This window comes from Trachurus trachurus, assembly GCF_905171665.1.
Source record: "Trachurus trachurus genome assembly, chromosome: 14".
NCBI classification, from domain to species: Eukaryota; Metazoa; Chordata; class Actinopteri; order Carangiformes; family Carangidae; genus Trachurus; species Trachurus trachurus.
In genome coordinates, this window is record NC_139903.1 from 12,051,453 (window position 1) to 12,071,210 (window position 19,758).

The following is a 19,758-nucleotide window of genomic DNA, read 5'->3' on the forward strand; positions in this document are numbered from 1 at the left end:
CACAGTCTCCAGGCTTCGGTCAAACATCCTTGATTCAATTTCTTATAAGAGGGTTTCATCACTTTGAGCTGATATCCCCTCAGCATAATCAGGTTTAAACTAACCTTCTTGCAGCGTATTCACCCTACAGTATCTCTAACAGACAGTGGTTGAGTTGTGACTTTTAATTCTTAACCAAGGTCGTTTTATTTTTGAAAGGCTCACTGATTTTAAGTGACAATACTCAGTCACAAACTTTTCAATTTTAAATTCTCTGTCATAACAAACCGAAACTGTGTCAGAAAATCAATATAAATCTATAGATTTATTTCATTTGAGAAAATGAGAATTTCTGTCCAACCTTGACAAATCAGACAACAGAACTTCAGCTCAAACCTGCTTTAAACACCTTTACTAGTAGAAAAGGAGTAATAAAATACAGAGACTACATTACAGCATTTAATAGATTGAAAACCCACTTAGTTATTATAAAAAACAGTCACTATAAACTTGCTCTAAAAAGAGGATGGGTTTGTGAATGAGTCTGGAAGTTGTAAAATTGTCCCCAGTATCTCACTCATCATCAAACATCATTGCTCTTGTTTAAAACAGCTCTTTGAGGACATTACAGTGTATTAATACTCAAATAGAGCAGTTGTCTTTGTTTTCCATCCACCTCAATGCATGCTCCACCCGTTTGCTCTGAAAAACCCAGTTCCCTGGTTAAAGACTGAAAACACAATCTGTCTGCAGGAATGAAACTGCAGCAGATGGTGAGGTTTTCCATGGGCTCATGCTCTTTTTAATTAATGGAATGGAGATTAGAGGCATTTTCCCTGGATCATTAGCGAACAGAGGAATTAAGACATTTTGTGAGGAATAATCCCAGGGCTATCCATGTGATGCACATGTGGTTTTCTCTCAGTGGTCATATTGACCTGCTTTTCACAGCCTAAGTGCACGGCATCACTAACGCACTGCAGAAACTAAGTAGCTGGGATAAGGGGACACAACCACCACATTTAGGGATCAAAAATACAAAAGAGATTATCTCTCTGTCACTCTCCCGCTCTCTGTCACTCTCTCTCTCACTCTCTGTCACATACATACACACGCATGCATGCACACACACACACACACACACACACACACATTCACACACACAGCCAGCCCCCCCCCCACTTTCACTCAAGGGCAAAAGTAGAATATCAATCCCTTTGTCTTTAACTACTTTCTAGCTTTAAAACTGTAGGATTAGAATAGGTTAGCCTATATTCCGCAGCTTTTAACACTTAAGCGGTTTTAGTTGGAAACAGTGTTGTGCCTTCCAGTGGTAAAATGTCTGTCATGTAACATGGTCTGAGTGCACCTAATTATTCAGATTTTGTATAACCCCCGTGCAAAACATTGCAGATGTTCTGCACCACCTGGTATGAAGAGCCAAAAGCAAACTGGGATGACTTCTCACTTGATTGACTGCTATTGTTATGAGGGAAACACTACCTATCCTCCTATTTGTCTGGCCTCATGCAGGGCCACACACATACATCTTATAAGTTGTTGTTATATTAATAACAGGTTGGGAGACATGAAACAGCATGGGAAGTGTTACAGCGTGAATTCTCTTGTCTGACAATAAAAGGGAAAGGTTGTGAATGAGATTCTGGTCTGGTGTGAGAGTATGAGCGTGCTCCGCTCTCACATGAAGGGGGTCGGGGGTGGGGGGGGATGAAAGTGATGGTTTGAGTTTATCAAATACACTCAATAGAACAAACACCATTACCAGAAATAAGGATTCTGACTCCAATTTGGATATTCCATCTGTAAACATAGATTTTCATTAATAAATTTAGCAATTCAATAGTCTGCAAAAATCCATTTAACTTATGCGCATGGTTGATTGTGTTTATTATTAAAGTCTCTGTTGCACCAAGAAAATGTTCTCTTTCCTTTCAGAGCACAGAGAAATAAGAGATGGGAAGTACCTCACCTCATTTCATTTTCACAGAAATGGTCACAGAGTCAGCATTTTGATGTTGATCACCATATAAATAATAAACTCATTGTGTCAACATATTGACAATAAAACAGCTTCACAGTACCCTTCACCCTGTCTCCTGTAAATAGAGCAGCATATGGGTTTTCATGAGGTCACCACCTGCATTATTAAACTAGACCCAACATGTTTGTCAGAACTTGACATGAATGTAACTGGAAGGAGATGAGTGCAGAGGCTCCACATGGAAACCTCCTGACATGGACAGTTGGCACAGGGAGACTCTGGAATCATCAACACTAAATTCAGTAACTGAGAAGTGAAAAGCTGTGGAAAGAAGCTATTTCCATGTCACCCTGGGAAAACTGAAAAACATATTTTTCCCATTTAATTTATGACACACACAATATCAAGTTTGCAGTGTTTTTATGCTGCAGGTTATGAAAATGTCATGTTTTATTTTAACATTTAGGATTTTCTTATTCTAAATTGACAACACAGTTAATGCCTTTTTTATTTATCTGCTAAAGCATAAAAAATTACAGCAGCATTTTCTAGAAATGGCTTTATACGTATGAACCCAAATGTAGGTCTACTGTTAAAAATGACCTCCTGGATTTGTTTTTAATACAGCCATAACAAAAATCCATCTATCAACAACTCTTGACATTTACAACTTCAAAGAGCTGATTTTATGGAATCCTGTACGAGGCCTTTATGAATAATTTGTTGTCATTATATTTTGCAGGTGACTTGAAGTGACAAACCTATGACCCTAGACTGACATCTTCATCATCTGTAACTGCAGAATTGATGGTTTATTAAAAAGTTAGAGCCATTACCCTTTATCAATGATTCACCAACATTTGAAACCGCTGACCTGGCGGTTTATCATAAAGTGAGACACTCGTGATCCTTTATTAATGACCTACTACCATTTATAACTGATGACTCATGGATTTATATGTCTAAGTAGCCACAACATCAGCTGTTATGTTTTTATTAGTGTAGGTCACTAATAAAGGCTAATGGCTTTAGCTTAATGATAATAATCCATCATTTCAGAGGAAATGTCTAAAATGTCATAAAAGATCATCGGTTTCTTACTCCCAGTCATATGCAAATATAACTTATAATAAATAATGAATTAAGAGTTTTCTTACTAATCTATCAGGTCTGCAGTTGTGTACGGTATGTTAATTAAGCTCTCGATAAATAGACTCTGGACCAGATGTCCTGAAGACATCTTTCCAGATGGTGAGCGGTCAACGAGTGCATTTCATGGCTCTTACTGATGGATTAAAGAGCTAGCTAAAGATACATAGCAGATGTTGAAAGATCTTCTATAACCTGATGATCCAGAAATTGATCGTATTAATGAATTGTCACTGATCTTTACAAAACTAAAGCATTAGTCCTGCTCTTTTAAATATTTATAAAACTGTCCCCATCTTGCACTAGTGTGTATTTTCCAAACTTTACTTTCTTATTCAAGTGTTCCATTATGTATCTTTTGTATTTATAAGCTTATAAAAAAGAGATTTATCAGTTAAACTCAAACTTCCATGCAATCAGTCAGCAAATCAACTTCTTTAATTCATTCCAAGGTGTAACACTGAACAGGACACTAAAATCATTGTGTCAGAAATCAGAAACAAATTATTGGTCATACAGTACCAAAACAAAAAAGGCTGTTTCTTATAGGCTCCCACTGTGGTCAGTATCAGTTTGAAACACGAAAAAAATCTTCGCAAAACCATCTCAGTTCAGATATGGATCCAAAACAAGCCAACCACAAACAAAGAGACAATAAGCAGTTTAAGTTGTTTTTGGTTCTCCTCAAAATGAATCCAAGGGTCGGGTACTCAGTGCAGTAGGAGGCTTGGGCATGGCGAGGAGGGGCAGGTAAGGCAGGCTGGAGGTGGCTGACCAGGTCAGGCAGCAGTGCAACCTTACAAGATGAGAGGAAGAAAGCTGGATGTAGTTGGGATAACAGGGATGGCACAGATAAAAACAGGGTTAGCAGAAATGGCAGGAGCTGCAACCAGGTAACCAAGCTCAGCAAGGAAAAAACACACAGACAGGGAGATGGGGAAACAAGGAACAAAGAAGATGCAGGGAAACAGCAAAAACTGAAGGAAAGGGAGTGGAAGCAGCCTCATCATAATACCATAATGGTTGAAAGGCATTGTTCACTGTTGGCAGGAGACAAGCTGCAAACGGCTGTCTCTGCTGATGGAGTCACACACTTTTTTTACTCTAACAATCCACCATGACTTTACAGTGTCTGTTCCAAATACTGATAGTCTCTGCTAAGAAAGCATCACAGGAATGGCTACAGACATACACACATCAGGACAAGACAATGAGGGCATTTTTGTATTTAAGAAAGAGAGTGACTCTCAAAACGCAAACTATATATAGAGAGACAAAACAGTGACACACCACCACGCAGATGTATCTGTGCAACAACATCACTCATCAAAAGAGGCTGCTCAGTGTGTGGAGCATGATCTTTCCCAAGAGGACAGACTGGTAGACAGCCAATTTGAGAAGCCTCTCCTCTCTTGCCATGATCATTACTTCTGCAGTAAAGGAGAGGCAGACTTCAGACATGAGTGGAGACTGCTCTTGACTGACTTTGAACTGCTGCACTGGCCTACCATAAAGGACTTGGCATTTATATTTTAAGACTACTAGCTATGATTCTTGCAGTTTAATCAACAAGATCACAGTTGTTGCTTAATCATTCTCACTTTTGGATACTATTTCTAAAAATCCCAAACTTTTCCAATATGTTGTTTATGACATTCTTTATTTTATCAGTACAAAAATGTGACATGGAAAGTTTCCAAAAAGCACATAGACAAACCCTGTGGTAAAAAATAGAATTTATGCTACTGTACATTTGCAAGTTACACAAATAAAATCAGCGTTATTTTTAAAATTTGATTAAACCTTAATTTATCCAGGAAGAGATCCAGTGAGATTAACAATCTCTTTTTCAAGGATGTCCTGGCCAGCTGTGGTTATACTGTGGTCCAAATCCACATCGCAATTATATATAGACCAGTGGACAGTGTTTTCAACTTCTTGATCATTAATTTTCTGTTGATCAGCTAATTAATTAATCGACCACTGATCAGTCTGGTTCGGGGTTCAATAGTATAACAAGTATCCATGGCAAACCCTCACAGGTGATTTTAATTATTTTGGCTGAGAGGAACATTCATCAGGCTAATGCGGGCACAGATAGACCTTAATCCACATCCACTCCCCTGCTACTGCTATTGCACTGGTTTGTGCGAGACAACAGGTTTCCACATTTATCATTATTAGAGCAGGAAGTCCCGTGATCTCAACCAATTCACCCCTCTGCCTAAAGGTCTAATCAGGAAGAGGTGCTGAAAAAAAAAAACTGCTGGTGAGCAGTGTGCCAGGCCTTTAAGTAAAAGTACCAACAGGCTTTACAAGGTGTTTTGATGTGTCATAGCAGAAATGGCACAGGTGCGAATAATCAAATTAGCAATGAATTTCATTCAGCTGATTCACTTGCAGTGTGTGGCACACGTGGGCTCACTGTCAGACTATTATTGCTTTATTAAAACGAGAGTAATGCTTCATTGAAGGAGAGGCCCTGATTCACTATTACTTAAAATATGAATATATATATTTATATAAAAGGTATAACACCAAATGTAAAATCTATAGGTCATTGTTGCAAGTGCCATTACACAGGAAATCTTGGCTAACCCTGAGAGTGAGGAGTTGTCGTCACAGCTCAGAGCCCTAATACATCTGTGTCAGAGCCCCGCCCCCCTTCTCCGCCATGATGGAAGGATTCCGGTGGCAAAAGCCTTACTAGTCTATGGGCAAAACAAAATCTTCTACTCCGTAATTTACTGTTTTACAATACCGGAAACCACTGCTGTGTTAAAAACTGCTTCAGTGATTTACTTTCTCCTTATTCTTTCTAGTAATTTGTTGATCTGTTGGCGCAAAAAAGAGCTAGAATTTAGTCCGTCTCTGTGCTGTTCTGATGACGTTGCCCCTGGCAACCGATAGCGTCTCCTTCCATCATGGCCGACCATAGGCACGTGACTCCTCAAACTCAGCTGGTAGCCTACATACAGTATAAACGTTTAAATCACCACGCGCTCAGTTAAGGAGCAGGTGTGCAGGCAAGACATGCTCATTCTAACAGGAATGCGACTGCGTGAGTTTCGTGTACGTTGCTTATACCACAATAAGCAAATGTTTTCTTTGTGTTTACATCAGCATTATTGAAACTAGACACAGCAACACGCGAGCACCCGGAGACACAGAAGGAAATGAGGAGAAGCCGCGGAGTTCAGGGACAGGTCACGGCGCTGCGAGGGCGAGGCCAACGACACGACGGCGAACATGCGCCACGTCAGGCTGTACCCGGTAAATAATCCCTTCTACGTTTCCACCGCACCGCCGCTGTCAGACCTGGGTTATTTTGGACACGACAAGTCAAACTAAGTCTGTTTTCAGTATCACCCAGTAAGTTTAAACAAGGCTAAAATGAGCATCACATTTGGTGAAAAATGTATGAGGACAGAAACGAGATACTGCCTGCAGATACTGTTCTCATTGTCATGATTTCTGTGCTGATAGAGCAGCAGTAATGGACCTAGACTTCACTGTAACTTATTCAAACATGCTCTGCCATTGCTTTGCCTACAACAGCACCTATGACAGTTTGTTTTTCCTCACTTGCTCCACGCTTTCACTTAACGCAGGCGAGCCATGATTCACACAGGGAAGGCCCGTTTTGTGCTGCTGATCCTCGAGAGAAACCCTACTCCCAGCTGCACTAATGAGGAGAAGGATATTAAAGATATTATCCAGAGACTGTCCGCAGCGGCAGCACGGCCTTCAGTTATTTTAATGGTGAGTAAAGTTCTCTTTTTCGACCCAGTGGTGTGTTGGGTATGCACATGAGAATTTGTGCTAGATTTGGTTGTTTATTCTGGTTTGGTTACAATGCCTTTGATGAAGGAGCAGTCTGGTAATTACCCTGTGTTCAACAGGCTCTAAGATTGCCTATAAATCATTTTGAAACTTTTATAAGTGACCCCCAGTGGAATTACATTCAGTTGCCAATTAAAGCTAAAACCACTGCAGGGCAACACAATAGTCAGGACAACAATATACTATACCATACTTACACAATGGGATGCTGTACTAATTATAGTTGGTCTACTTGCCATTGAAATCACCTGACAAAATAGTAAAAACAATCCTCAGTACAAGGCAATTGGATTCAGCAGCAAGAACAACAGTGTTCAAAATGGCCACAAAATTCATCAATTCAATCAACCGCATTCAGATGAAAAATTCAAGATTATAAACCTAATGAAGGTAGGATTTATTGCAAGGCTGGTGTATTAGGCTGCATTAGTGTTAGTTGTGTATATCACCTAATATAACCATATAATAAGCTGATGTGACTGATGAACTGGCAACTGAGTTGAAATGTGAGGCCTGCCCATCATGTGTTCTCATTGAGGCAATGCAAACAGCGCCCCTTACTGATGGGAGAGGAAATTTTAAACACAGAGATGCTTGGTTGTTGAATTTTTAGTTGCATTTTCCAATGCATTGAAAATATATTTCTAACCCATATTTGTCACATTTAATTTATGCGTGTACTATAAATTAAATGTATTTATCTTACTGTAGGTGATATAACAACTAGGCTACACTGTGCTTTTCTTTTCTACCAACCTCTTTGCTTTTTACATGATGCTGTTTGTTTCTTGGCATTTAGATTTTACTTGTGTCTCAATATTTTATTCACATTTTAATACAGCAGCCTGCCATTTTCCATTGCGTGCTCCCTCAATCTCTTCTCTCATCGCCTATCAACCCAAACCTATTATTATGTCTGCCCTCTGCAGAGTGTATTCCTCTTATGTCGGACAATCAATATGTGACAATTATTAACCAAGCATACCTAAGTAAAGTCTTTTTCTCCTTGGCTTAATTCTGGTTCTGCTGAGCATTATCATCCCTTCTGAAACAGTTTTGTGTCTCTGAAGTGCGAGTTTTCCATATCAGTGCTTTAAAGTAAACAAAAAGCTTTGCTCGTCAACACAAGTTTTGGTACTGTAAGTTGGACTGTAAACACACACACACACACACACACACACACACACACACACACACACACACACACACACACACACACACACACACACACACACACACACACACACACACACACACACACACACACACACACACAGAAACACACTTGTGTTTGTGATTATTTTATTTTTACATCATTACTCTGAGACCTGAAACTAGCATTTATTTATTTATATTCACATATTGATTAGCACCCACCATCTGTGAACTGCGTGAAACACATAAACAAAACAACCTTTTGTTCTGTGTTGGTCTTTTTTTTATGTTAAGATAGCTCGTGGACAGTCAATCTAAGATAATAAGCAAAACAATGCATTTTTGACCCTAGCTTTTATCAATGATTCTGTTAACACTGGTGATAAAAGGGAAAACATATGTGGGTTTTGAAGAAAACTGCATTGTGCAAGATGCCCTGGCTGTGATAAAAACAAGAAGCTATATTCCCATGTAACAGAACAACAAAGCTGATCAACCTTATTCTAAAACATTACAAGAACAATTCAAGTTCCAGCAGACAAGCTAAACTGTAAAATTGATGTGCTGTACATGTACAACATAATATAAACAAACATTCAGTAAGTTAATGAAAAAATAAGAAAAAAATTAAAACATACAACACAGGAGATTAATAAAACATAAAAATTACCTTCATATACAGACCAATATCTGTTAATATTGAAAGATTTATAGTGTAACTGACTCCAATATTAGGCTTTTATCATAAAGATTCAGAATCCAATATATGTGCTGGTGGCAGTGACATTAAAACCGTGTCGGAAATCTGTCTTGATTGATTGAAACTAACTGTTAAACACAGAATGTTATTAGTTTTGAAGAAGAACCCAGACTTTATTGCGGATTAGTCACATCTGCTTTATAATCGATAGGCGTCATAAGGTCAGTATTAGCCCCTATACAGATTCAGTCACGCAAACAAGTGCACTTCTACTCATTTTCCCTCTTTCCTGTGTGTACACGAGGATTTTAGCACTTTAAAGGATTATATACCAACCATACATTCAGCTGTTATCTGAAATGTCACTGCAATTAGTGAGGTGTGTTGAATTTTCACTCGCTGTGCTGTCAGCTTGACGAAATGGTTTATTATGAACATTACATTATGCACTCTTCTCTTTTGATGTGGGATTATGTAATCTTTTCAAAATATAACATCCTAAAATTGATTGTCGATGTGCTTTAGTAGTCTTTACTGCCAAATGTAGTCTCACTGTAGCTTCATCACTGCCCTGGATACATTTCTACTGAATTAGCTATCAGTCATGTAGGTGATTCATTTACAGTCATAAACTAGAGTTATGATGTAGGCCTATGTATGTGTGTGACAAAGGCATCTATGGGAATAGTTTTCTAATAGTTGATTGCTGTTTTCACTCCCTCTGTTACTGCCTTTGGATGTCCTCTTGATTTATTGTCTTATATTCCATATTGTGCTGGGAAATGTGTAGCCATTTTTATTTATAAAGTCATGTCAGTTTGACAGGTTGGTCATTTCTGTCAACTGGTCAGGGACCCATATGTCTTCCAATATGAGGTCAGTCACACTCTGTTGTGTGGTTGTTCTCTTCTAAAATTAAACTTGGTGAATGGTAGTGCACAAAATAAATGCCTTATATCCAACAGCCCCTCAGCAATCAGAGTTTTATCAAAGGTTTCAGCGTCAATGAACTTTGATTTGATTAATATAAGCTCTCTTTGTGTGAATTTTACACTTCTAGAATTAAATGACAGCTTTTTTTTTTTTTGCTGCGCAAGATGTCCTCACCTCAGATAAGCAATCTAAACTGCTCTCATGCACGTTAGTGTACAGGCCTTCAAAAGAAGGTTAAAATATCTGTGCAGTGAAACATCATTACTGTATATACTCCTCAGTTGACCAGTAAGCCTCAAGTTGCATCCTGAGAGGACCTTGTGAATGAGACCCTCGTGTCTGTCTTTAGCTCATGTGCCAGTCACCATTAATGCTTGTTGCACTAGCATGGCTTTTCCCTCTGCCTGACACTCACTTGTACTCAGTCTACCCTCAATTGCTGTCACTTGTGTCCTAAAGGCTGTCATCTCCACTTTGTGCTCCATTGCCACCATGTCTTCTCCACTGCTCTATTTTCCCCAGTTCAGTCAGGCTTGTGGCTGTTTGTCAGTAGAGGCTGATAGCCCAGTTATTTGGTTTAGCTGTCTGCCTCCCTGTTGCTCTGCCACTACATTTTGGCTCCAGTGAGACATTTCATTATCCATCAGAGCCTCAGCAAGACTGCACCTCTTACAGTACCTAATGCTCATTGTTTTTTCTCAGTTTAATGAACAAGTGTCATCCTATCTTGAAACATCATTACGGTACCTGCAGGTGTGTGTGCCTACAGGCATTGCTTGGTAAATTGTATTTGTATGCAGTTAAATGACAGCTCATTTCAGCATTTTACATAGATTAAAAAAAGCACTCTTAGGATGCTCCATTATTTGAAGTGATATCTGTCAAGAATGCAAGGCAAAATCATACCTGTAGAGGTCAGCATCTGTCTAATCTTTTTATAATGGAATATGTGGAATATGGATATTATGTGGACAGATGTGCTTATGATTCAGCAATCTTGTTCTGGGTTATTGTAAATTAAATTGTTCTTTGGCACAGTATAGTGATTTTGATGTGTAACTCTAATTATTCAACCTTAGTGGACTTACAGTAGATATAGATAGATCATTAAACATATGATGACTTTGTCAAGATAGCACATGGACAGGTAAACAGCTTGGAGAAAATCTTGAGAACAAGTTGGGAAACAGATTTTTTTAAGCTCTATGCTGAAGTAATTAATATTTGTGTGTCAGCCCTTGTTAGTGTCCATGTCACGCCAGTGCCATTTTCAACTTAGTGATTCAAAGGCTTCACAGTCATTAGCCAGAACTCATCAAAACTAAAATGCCCTCTGGTACTTGGCATTTGTCAGAGTAACATTCCTGATTAGTCATTAAAAATTGTGTCATTTAGATTTTTGAAACACTTGTGTATAAGTGCATATGTACAAGGTGTGCCATGCTACTGTATACGCCTTACATCTCCCAAAGCATTTCCCTCTCTTCTCTGCTTCATCTAACCAGTTATAATTAGCTGAAATCCCTCAATGTCAAAACATGCCAAAATGGATTAATATCTAAATTTGTAAATGTTCAATGCCTCAGGTAAAGCCTGTAACATATAAATTAATTACCACTCTTTGCTATTTAATTTGCAAATTAATTTGCACCAAAAAAGTGGCACATTTTCATGGCTGAATGCCAGTCCAGCATACTTTTTCAGATGTAGGCCTAGATGAACATTACATCATCTAATCTAGTCTGAGTAATAGGAACATCCCTCGTAGATATGTACACAAATAGCCCATTTGACACGTGTGTTTAATTGGAAAGGTCAGAGCTGCCTCTGCAGCACTGCTGGAGCAGTTTTGGTTTCAGTGTCACGTTCAAAGAGGCTTCATAGTGTTACTGTGTAATGTAGATGTAATATCACTCACCCTCTAGTTCCCAATGTGGTGCACCTACAGGTTTCTGCTACCAGAAATCAAAACTGCAACCTTTCATTCATCAGTCAGCATCCCTACCTCTGGGCCTGCCTGCTGCCCCAGGAGAGTTTTCATTGCCAGTTGTCAGCAGGACTTTGATTTTGGAGTGTTGGTGAATAAAACGATAAACTCCTCTTCCACTGTGTTATAAAGTGCATATTGCATGAACTTTCCGTGAAAGCTGACACAAGGATTTTATTCTTTAAGTGGATCATAAGGCCCAGTACAATCGCATGCTCAAGAAAACTGTGCTGAGCTAGAACATCAGTATTTATACTGAGGAGGCACCTTGTTTACAACAGTGTCCCATAGCTGTAAATTGGAGCAGGTGACCACACTAGAGCAACTCAGCAGATCATGAAGAAAAGAAAATTGACACTCTTTTTCCTTTTCCATGCAAATTTAATATCCAGGAATTAAATCAAATTAAGATGTTTAAGAGTCTTCAAGAGTGACATTGTTAATTCTTATAAACAATTAGATAAAACAGAGCTTGTGTGAATTTGTGTAGGTAGGTAGTCTGTATGTATGTTTGTATTGTCAACTATGTTAACCGTTTCAAACATTTACCTGAATGAACAACTAATCAGTAGCTTTTTCTTTTCTTTTTTTAAGCCACATGCTTTTCATTTTCTGCAATGTGATTGTAATTAAAGGGCAACTTCGGTTTTTTTCAACCTGGGCCCTGTTTTCCTATGTTTTTCTGTATATGTGAGTGATGGATAACACTTTTATTGAGGTGGCTCCAGTATTGAGCCCGGCAGGCAGCCTGCAGCCCAGCTAACGCTCTTACATGGGGCAAGTGGCTCCCGTAAAAGTTCGCGGTATAAACAGGCATTTTTTTCAAATTGACAGGCTCAGATAGTTACAATGAGTGTCCGACAACATACCAGACCCTGTGGTCGGCACGGCCTCGCTGAAATTGTCTGCCGCTGCGCTGGAATCTTGATTGAAACTCAATGTAGGCTACGGTATGGAAGCTCAGCGGCGCTGTTTTCAACTGGTTCAACTCGACCGCAGCAGGAGGGGTGTGTTTGATTTCAGCTCCGGGCCAGACCGCAAGATGCCGTTGATGCGCAGCTTGCTTGTGTGCCTGCGGGGGCGGGGCTCATTGGGGCTCATAGACTCCGCTCCGTTCAAACCTGGTGCTGAGTGTAAACACACCCCACCGGCACAGAGCGTAGAGAGAGAAGGAGACGGAGACGGAGAGCTGCAGCTACTGTAGCGAGCCGGGCTCTCCTGTGCTACAAAGGTGGCTGTTTAACCCGGATAGATCTCCATGGTAATTTATTATTTATGTTCAGAGTTTCATCCTAAAATCAGCTGTAAAAACGCGGATGTTACACTATTACAGCTGGCGGCACCTTTACTTTGCAGTGGATGTGGATCAGGACGGGGCATTTGACCGGAGGGAGAGATACGTATCCCTGCGGCCGCCTCAACCCAAATTTTGGCCAGAAAAAACCCTGAATACGTTAATTTCTCCTTTCTAGTATGTTGTCGGACATTCATTGTAACTATCTGAGCCTGTCATTTTGAAAAAAATGCTCGTTTAAGGCGAACTTTGACGGGAGCCACTTGCCCCATGCAAGAGCATCAGCTGGGCTGCAGGCTGCCTGCCCGGCTCAATACTGGAGCCACCTCAAAAAAAATATTATCCATCACTCACATCTACAGAAAAACATATGAAAACAGGGCCCAGGTTGAAAAAAACCGAAGTTGCCCTTTAAAGCAGAAGTAAGTGGTCCGGTCGTTTTCGCTAATGCTGCGTTCCAGGCAGGCTTTTGAAATCGTAAATTACAGCTTCAAGTCACAACTTACGACTTTGTAGCGTTCCAGGCAACCCACTCGTGTTTTTCCGACCTGTTTTACCGGTGAAAGTCACTATAACAGCCACTCGTAACTTCCGACCGGTGAACTCGTACCAGATCGAACTGGTATGACTTCACGGTCGGAAAAATACGAGTTTCCTTGAACGCACCATAACAGTCCTCGTCCCTACGTCGCCACATTCACGGCGTCCCTTGGCTGCACACACAGCCCTGCATGCCGTTCTCTCTCCTCATTGGATGAAATAAATGTTTTCTCCTCGGCTCAGAGCAGAGCAGAGTGACTGACAGACCCGTGTTTCAGACCAAACACTCTATGTAAGTGATTGCTGTCGGAAGATATAACTATTTAAGACTTATATTAAAGCAGAAGTGAGTGATCCGGTCGTTTTCGCTAATGCTGCGTTCCAGGCAGGCTTTTGAAATCATAAATTACAGCTTCATGTCACAACTTACGACTTTGTAGCGTTCCAGGCAACCCACTCGTGTTTTTCCGACCTGTTTTACCGGTGAAAGTCACTATAACGGCCACTCGTAACTTCCGACCCGTGAAATCGTACCAGTACGTCTTTTTGTACAGTCTATGTACCAGATCGAACTGGTACGACTTCACAGGTCGGAAAAAAACGAGTTGCCTTGAACGCACCATAACAGTCCTCGTCCCTACGTCGCCACATTCACGGCGTCCCTTGGCTGCACACACAGCCCTGCATGCCGTTCTCTCTCCTCATTGGATAAAAACTGTAGGATACGATAAATGTTTTCTCCTCGACTCAGAGCAGAGCAGAGTGACTGACAGACCCGTGTTTCGGTCCAAACACTCTATGTAAGTGATTGCTGTCGGAAGATATAACTATTTAAGACTTATATTAACACAAATATATCACTTACTTCTGCTTTAACACAAATATATAACTTACTTCTGCTTTAAGTGATTGATTGTTACAGACCAAACCCCCTCAGAGTTTTCAAATGAAAACTGGTGCAGCAGCATTTCCAAAAGTCTATGTTTTTTGGTTTAGTAAGTGTCCCAGATACAAATGGCCACGTGTCTCCAGCCCACCAGCATTAGACCAGTGGTTCCCAAACCTTTTGTGGCCAAGGCACACCAAAGGACAAGTAAAAATCTCAAGGCACACCTATTGTTCAAAATAGCCTTCATAACACGTGTTATCACTTATATCATGTAAAATATCTGTAAATGTGCATAATTATTTAATAATGCCAAATAAAATGTGACAAAGACAACTAGGCAACATTACTCACGAAATCATATTTATTAACGAAATATTTCAAAAATTAATTTGAAACTTTATCAAATTAGGCTTCATCAAAGCAGCAATACAACCATTTAAACCAGACAGGTCACAATAAGGCAAAGGAAACTTTGCAAAATGTAATCACAGAGAACTGTCAATGCAAGGAAGCTGCACCGTCCATGGTCCTACAAATTGATCAGCATTGAAAGTATATTGTGCGAAATATGGGGTTCTCTTTGAGGATCTTTTTTTTAAGAATTGTTTTTAGGTATAGAGTTTGCCTCTGTATTATGAAATGAGCGCATACAAAGTACTGATAGTAAATTAAAAATAATTATTTTTTGTGTAGTTGTATATTACAATAATAATGTATGGTTGTCACAAAATCCCACGGCACACCTGGACTTGCCTCACGGCACACCGTTTGGGAACCACTGCATTAGACAATTCTAGGATCACTATCTTGTATGAGAACTTCTGTTATAGTTGTAACCGTGGTTAAAGCAGAAGTAAGCGATCCGTCGTTTTGGCTAACTTCTTGTCAGCCGATGGAGTTAGCAGTCCCCGCCCTCGTCCCTACGTCACCACATTCACGTGCATCCCTTGGCTGCACACACAGAGAGGACCGCCCCTTTATGCCATTCTCTCTCATTGGATAAAGGTTGTAGGATACAAGGAAAGTTTTCTCCTCGGCTTACAGCAGAGCAGAGTGACTGACAGACCCGTGTTTCAGACCAAACACTCTATGTAAGTGATTGCCGTCGGAAGATATAACTATTTAAGACTTATATTAACACAAACATTCTGCTTACTTCTGCTTTAATTAACCATTAACAGCATCCACTTCCACTGTTGAAGTGAAGAGTTACAGTACTTAGTCCATCTGACAGTGCTGTGGGAGTATGTTCCACAGAAAGGCAAGGAACCACTGGAGAAGATGATAGATACAAAAACCTATACAACCACAGAAATATATGAGAGACAGACCTGAGATTTCAGAGTTTAGATAAAAATAAATAAACAAATAAATGGAGTAAGATAAATTGGATCCATAATCTCAGTGGAAACGTAGAAGCTTTTCTTTCTGCAAAGGTGATATACTGTAAAGAAAAACCTGGTAGTGCAACTACTCTGGGTAGATAAACAGAAAAGACCATTCAGCACGTTGGATTTGTATAGAGGCAGTCAGTGGAGAGATGTAGTTCAGGTTGGAGGGCTAGCTGAGTAGGCGGACAGGTATTGGGAAGAGGCTGCAGAAGCGGCAGGCAGAGCCAGTGGAGATGGACTAATTCCACCTCCCACAAATCCTCCAACACTTGATTGCCTGGGTGGGCAGTGTCGGAGGCAATCCTCCCTGCCCTCCTCTTTGCTCTGGCATTAGGCGACTGCTCAGTGGAGAGCAACTGGCAAGCAATGACCCTCTCAGCTGGATGACACACTGCAGGTTTTTCTCTGGAGCACGAAGAAATGGTGCCATGGCAGACTGCAGAGGAGATCAGGACCGTCATGATTGTCAATATTTATCCCCGTATAGGATATACTCTGATATGTTTATCCTCCTTATTTGTCACAGAGAAAAGAAATTATGCTACTATTTTTTGTAAGAAAACTACAGATTGTGTTATTTGAGAAACCTGCAGACGGAGATAAATTTGATGTTTTTCTCTCAAGACTGGCAGAATAATATAGCAGGCAGGTGTAAGAGTGAGGTGTTGTTTCTTTTCCTCAATGTAAATATTTTTTCCGGCACACAATAATGCTTATCAGTGTAGCTCCATACTAACAGATGTTGATGATATAAACTACCTTAGCCCAACATTTGAATTTTAGCAGCTTACTGTATATTTTTAAGTATGCATTTTAATGTTAAAGCACATACCAAAGATACTATCACTCTAGAGAGACATTATATAAAATTAAATGCCGTGACCAGCACCCAGTACAGACGGTCTGGTGTTTCCTGACCTGGCGCCTCTGTATTCAGCCACATGTTTCACGTTTCTTAGATCTTGCGTCGTGTGTGTGTGTGTGTGCGTGTGTGTATTTGTATGTGCTTGTGCGTATGGGTGTGCATTTGGGTGGGGTTTTTATGGGCTGGGGTTGGGTGGGGTGGGGGCGGCTTTAAACATGTAAAGCACTTTGTGCTACATTTTTTATGTATGAAAAGTGCTCTATAAATAAAGTTTATTATTATTATTATTATTATTATTATAAATGTTAATACTGTATGTAGTAATTTTGCAGTAAAAAAAAGAAGAAGATCCATACCAAACTTTTTCAGGATATGGCAAAAAGTGAGCTGCTGTGATTTGACAGAAGCTCAAAATCCAGGGTCTTCGATTTTTCATGAACTGACATATAGAGGATTATCTACAGGCTCCTGATGAGATTATAATTCAACTTCTTCGTAACAGTCCTCATTCAAAATTACTCACTCGTATTTCGCTTCGTTTTTAGTATTTAGAGACTTAATGCTAAATATCAAAGACGGATGAGTGCAACTCATAAATCTCATACATCAAGCACACATCTAAATGTCACACTTGGAGAGACTGAGGCAATCTCTGGCTCACTGCTTGCCAACATGCTCGCACATACACACACACACACACACACACACACAAACACACACCCAATTCAGTCAAGAAGCAACCTGTATCAACAAGCAAAAAACAAATGGTAGTTATCAAGATGAAGCATGCTGATAATAGGTTCACCTTCTCTGTTGACCTAATGGGGGAAATCAAAAGCTGGACCTGAAACAGATTGCTGAATCGATATAAAGCACTTATCCTGATTGGGCCCTACTACAGGGACAACAGTGTTGAAGCTGGTAAGGTGGTTAGCTCGCTGTTATTCCCCACCTCCTCTGTTGTCTCCTCTCAGATGAGGAGTGATCCCTGTTAGAAAAATACATTTATGCACACTCAAGTAAAACCATTTAAAGTGGAGATAACACATTGTTATGGGGTTCAGGGGTATTAATCTTATTACACAACACACACTATACAGTAATGAACAGCTTGTGCAAACTCTAAATTAGTGTTGATGCAGCTGTCAGGTATGATACAGTATACACACTACTATCCCTCAGCTCTCTAAATGGAACATGGCCCCTAGCCTCGAACATGTTATCAAGTACAAGGGTCCATCTGCCAAAACACTGAGCATTTGACAGTTCATCAATAGTGATGCTATTAATAACTTAGTTACAACGCAATAGCCAGGGGACTAGGATAGATAAGAAAGCATTAATCTCCTCAACAAGTTAGACTGTCGAACAGCATAAAAAAACACAATCGCAATTAACAGACAAGGTACTTAATCAACTGCCATTTCAGTAGCCATTCCATGTGAAACAACATGAACTTAATGAGATAATGCCCAAATAAAGATCGTCATTACATTATAAATTATGTGATATTTGTTAAGTAAATTAAATAGTGTTTTTTTCCTTCAGAAATGAGTGAAATAATTATTAGTTACTTGCTGTTCTTGTTCCAGTATTAACACATGGGCCGGTGCTCTGTCAACTGGTGCGGCAGTTGTGGCAATTTTTCTCAATTTCTTGGTCAGGGTTACCAAGTACATATTGTTTGTCGCTCTAATGAACTTCTGTAGCTGCTAGCCAGGCACATGGCAGGTCCAGGCCTTGTCACTCCACAAGACCAACAGTTTAATGCATCACAGAGCTCTTAACTTAATGTGCTCAAACAACAAGCTACACTCACTCAGAGAAGTCTGGCAAGCGGAAGCTGCCCTTCTCACATCTGATGTATGAATGATGTGACACCGTGTGCTGTCTAATAAAATCAATGGGCATTTTTAATGAATACAGGTCAATTTATTCAGTAATGTTATTTAAGTCTCTTATAGTAATTCAAGGCTAATTAAGATAGGTAATTTAACTCACTCCCCTACTCCAGGCACATTGAACCTGATATAAAAGACACCCTCTTACAGAAGCAAGCATCACTTATAAATCAGGAGTGGTGCAAAAAAAAGGGAAGGCACATTCTACATACTCAGTAATTGTGCTGACATAACCATTTAGCACAAAGATTCAAGCTCCCTGCACAACAATGGATCGCTCATTGGTTTATTTAATGGTTGGAAGAGATTGCCTACTTTGGATCCAGTTCATCACACTTGTTTTGGAGATGGCAGATGGGTGTGTTACTTCATTTCATTTTCAAGTGAATTTAATGTTAGATGCTCTGTTAAAGAGCATCTTACCAGTAGGAAGGAAGAAATTAAAGTGACCAGTTAATAACGGTGCACATAAAGACTTTCCATGTGGGACTGTGCTCTGGCACCATTAAGTCAAAAGCCCATTCAGCATTCAGCATTCAGGCGACTACAGTCATTCATTTCAAAACACTTTATACTATACTGTACTTTAATAAAAATTAAAAAAAAAAAAAAAAGGGGGGGGGGGGGGGGGCATACTACATTCTTTACTTTGTCAGTCCTATATGTGCACTTTAGTTTGAGTATTTTGACCTGTTATCATTTTTGTAGTTCCACATTTACTCAGGCACACGATAGAAAAGTGTATTTAGAATCCCTGCTACCTATGCGCTGATGACATGTCTCAGTAATACAAGCTATATTCATCCCCACTGTTTTAATAGTGCCTCTCTATGCCAACCTATCTGATGACATCACTGAGTAATGCAATTCTCTGCCTTGTTTTGCCTTGGTGTTAAGAATTGAATCCTAATGTGATGCAATTCATAGCAATGAGTTTTATACTATTGAAAATAAAGTAATTACAAGAAGCCAAAAATTATGTCAGGTGTACACTACTTTGTTGAATAAAACTAGATTTATTTACCCCCTGAAAGCAAGTCAAATCCATTTGGATTTCTTTTTAAATCATTTTTTCCCTTTCAGTGGTGAAGTTCACAAACAGCTTATTTTTGTTTAAGTGTAATATCGCA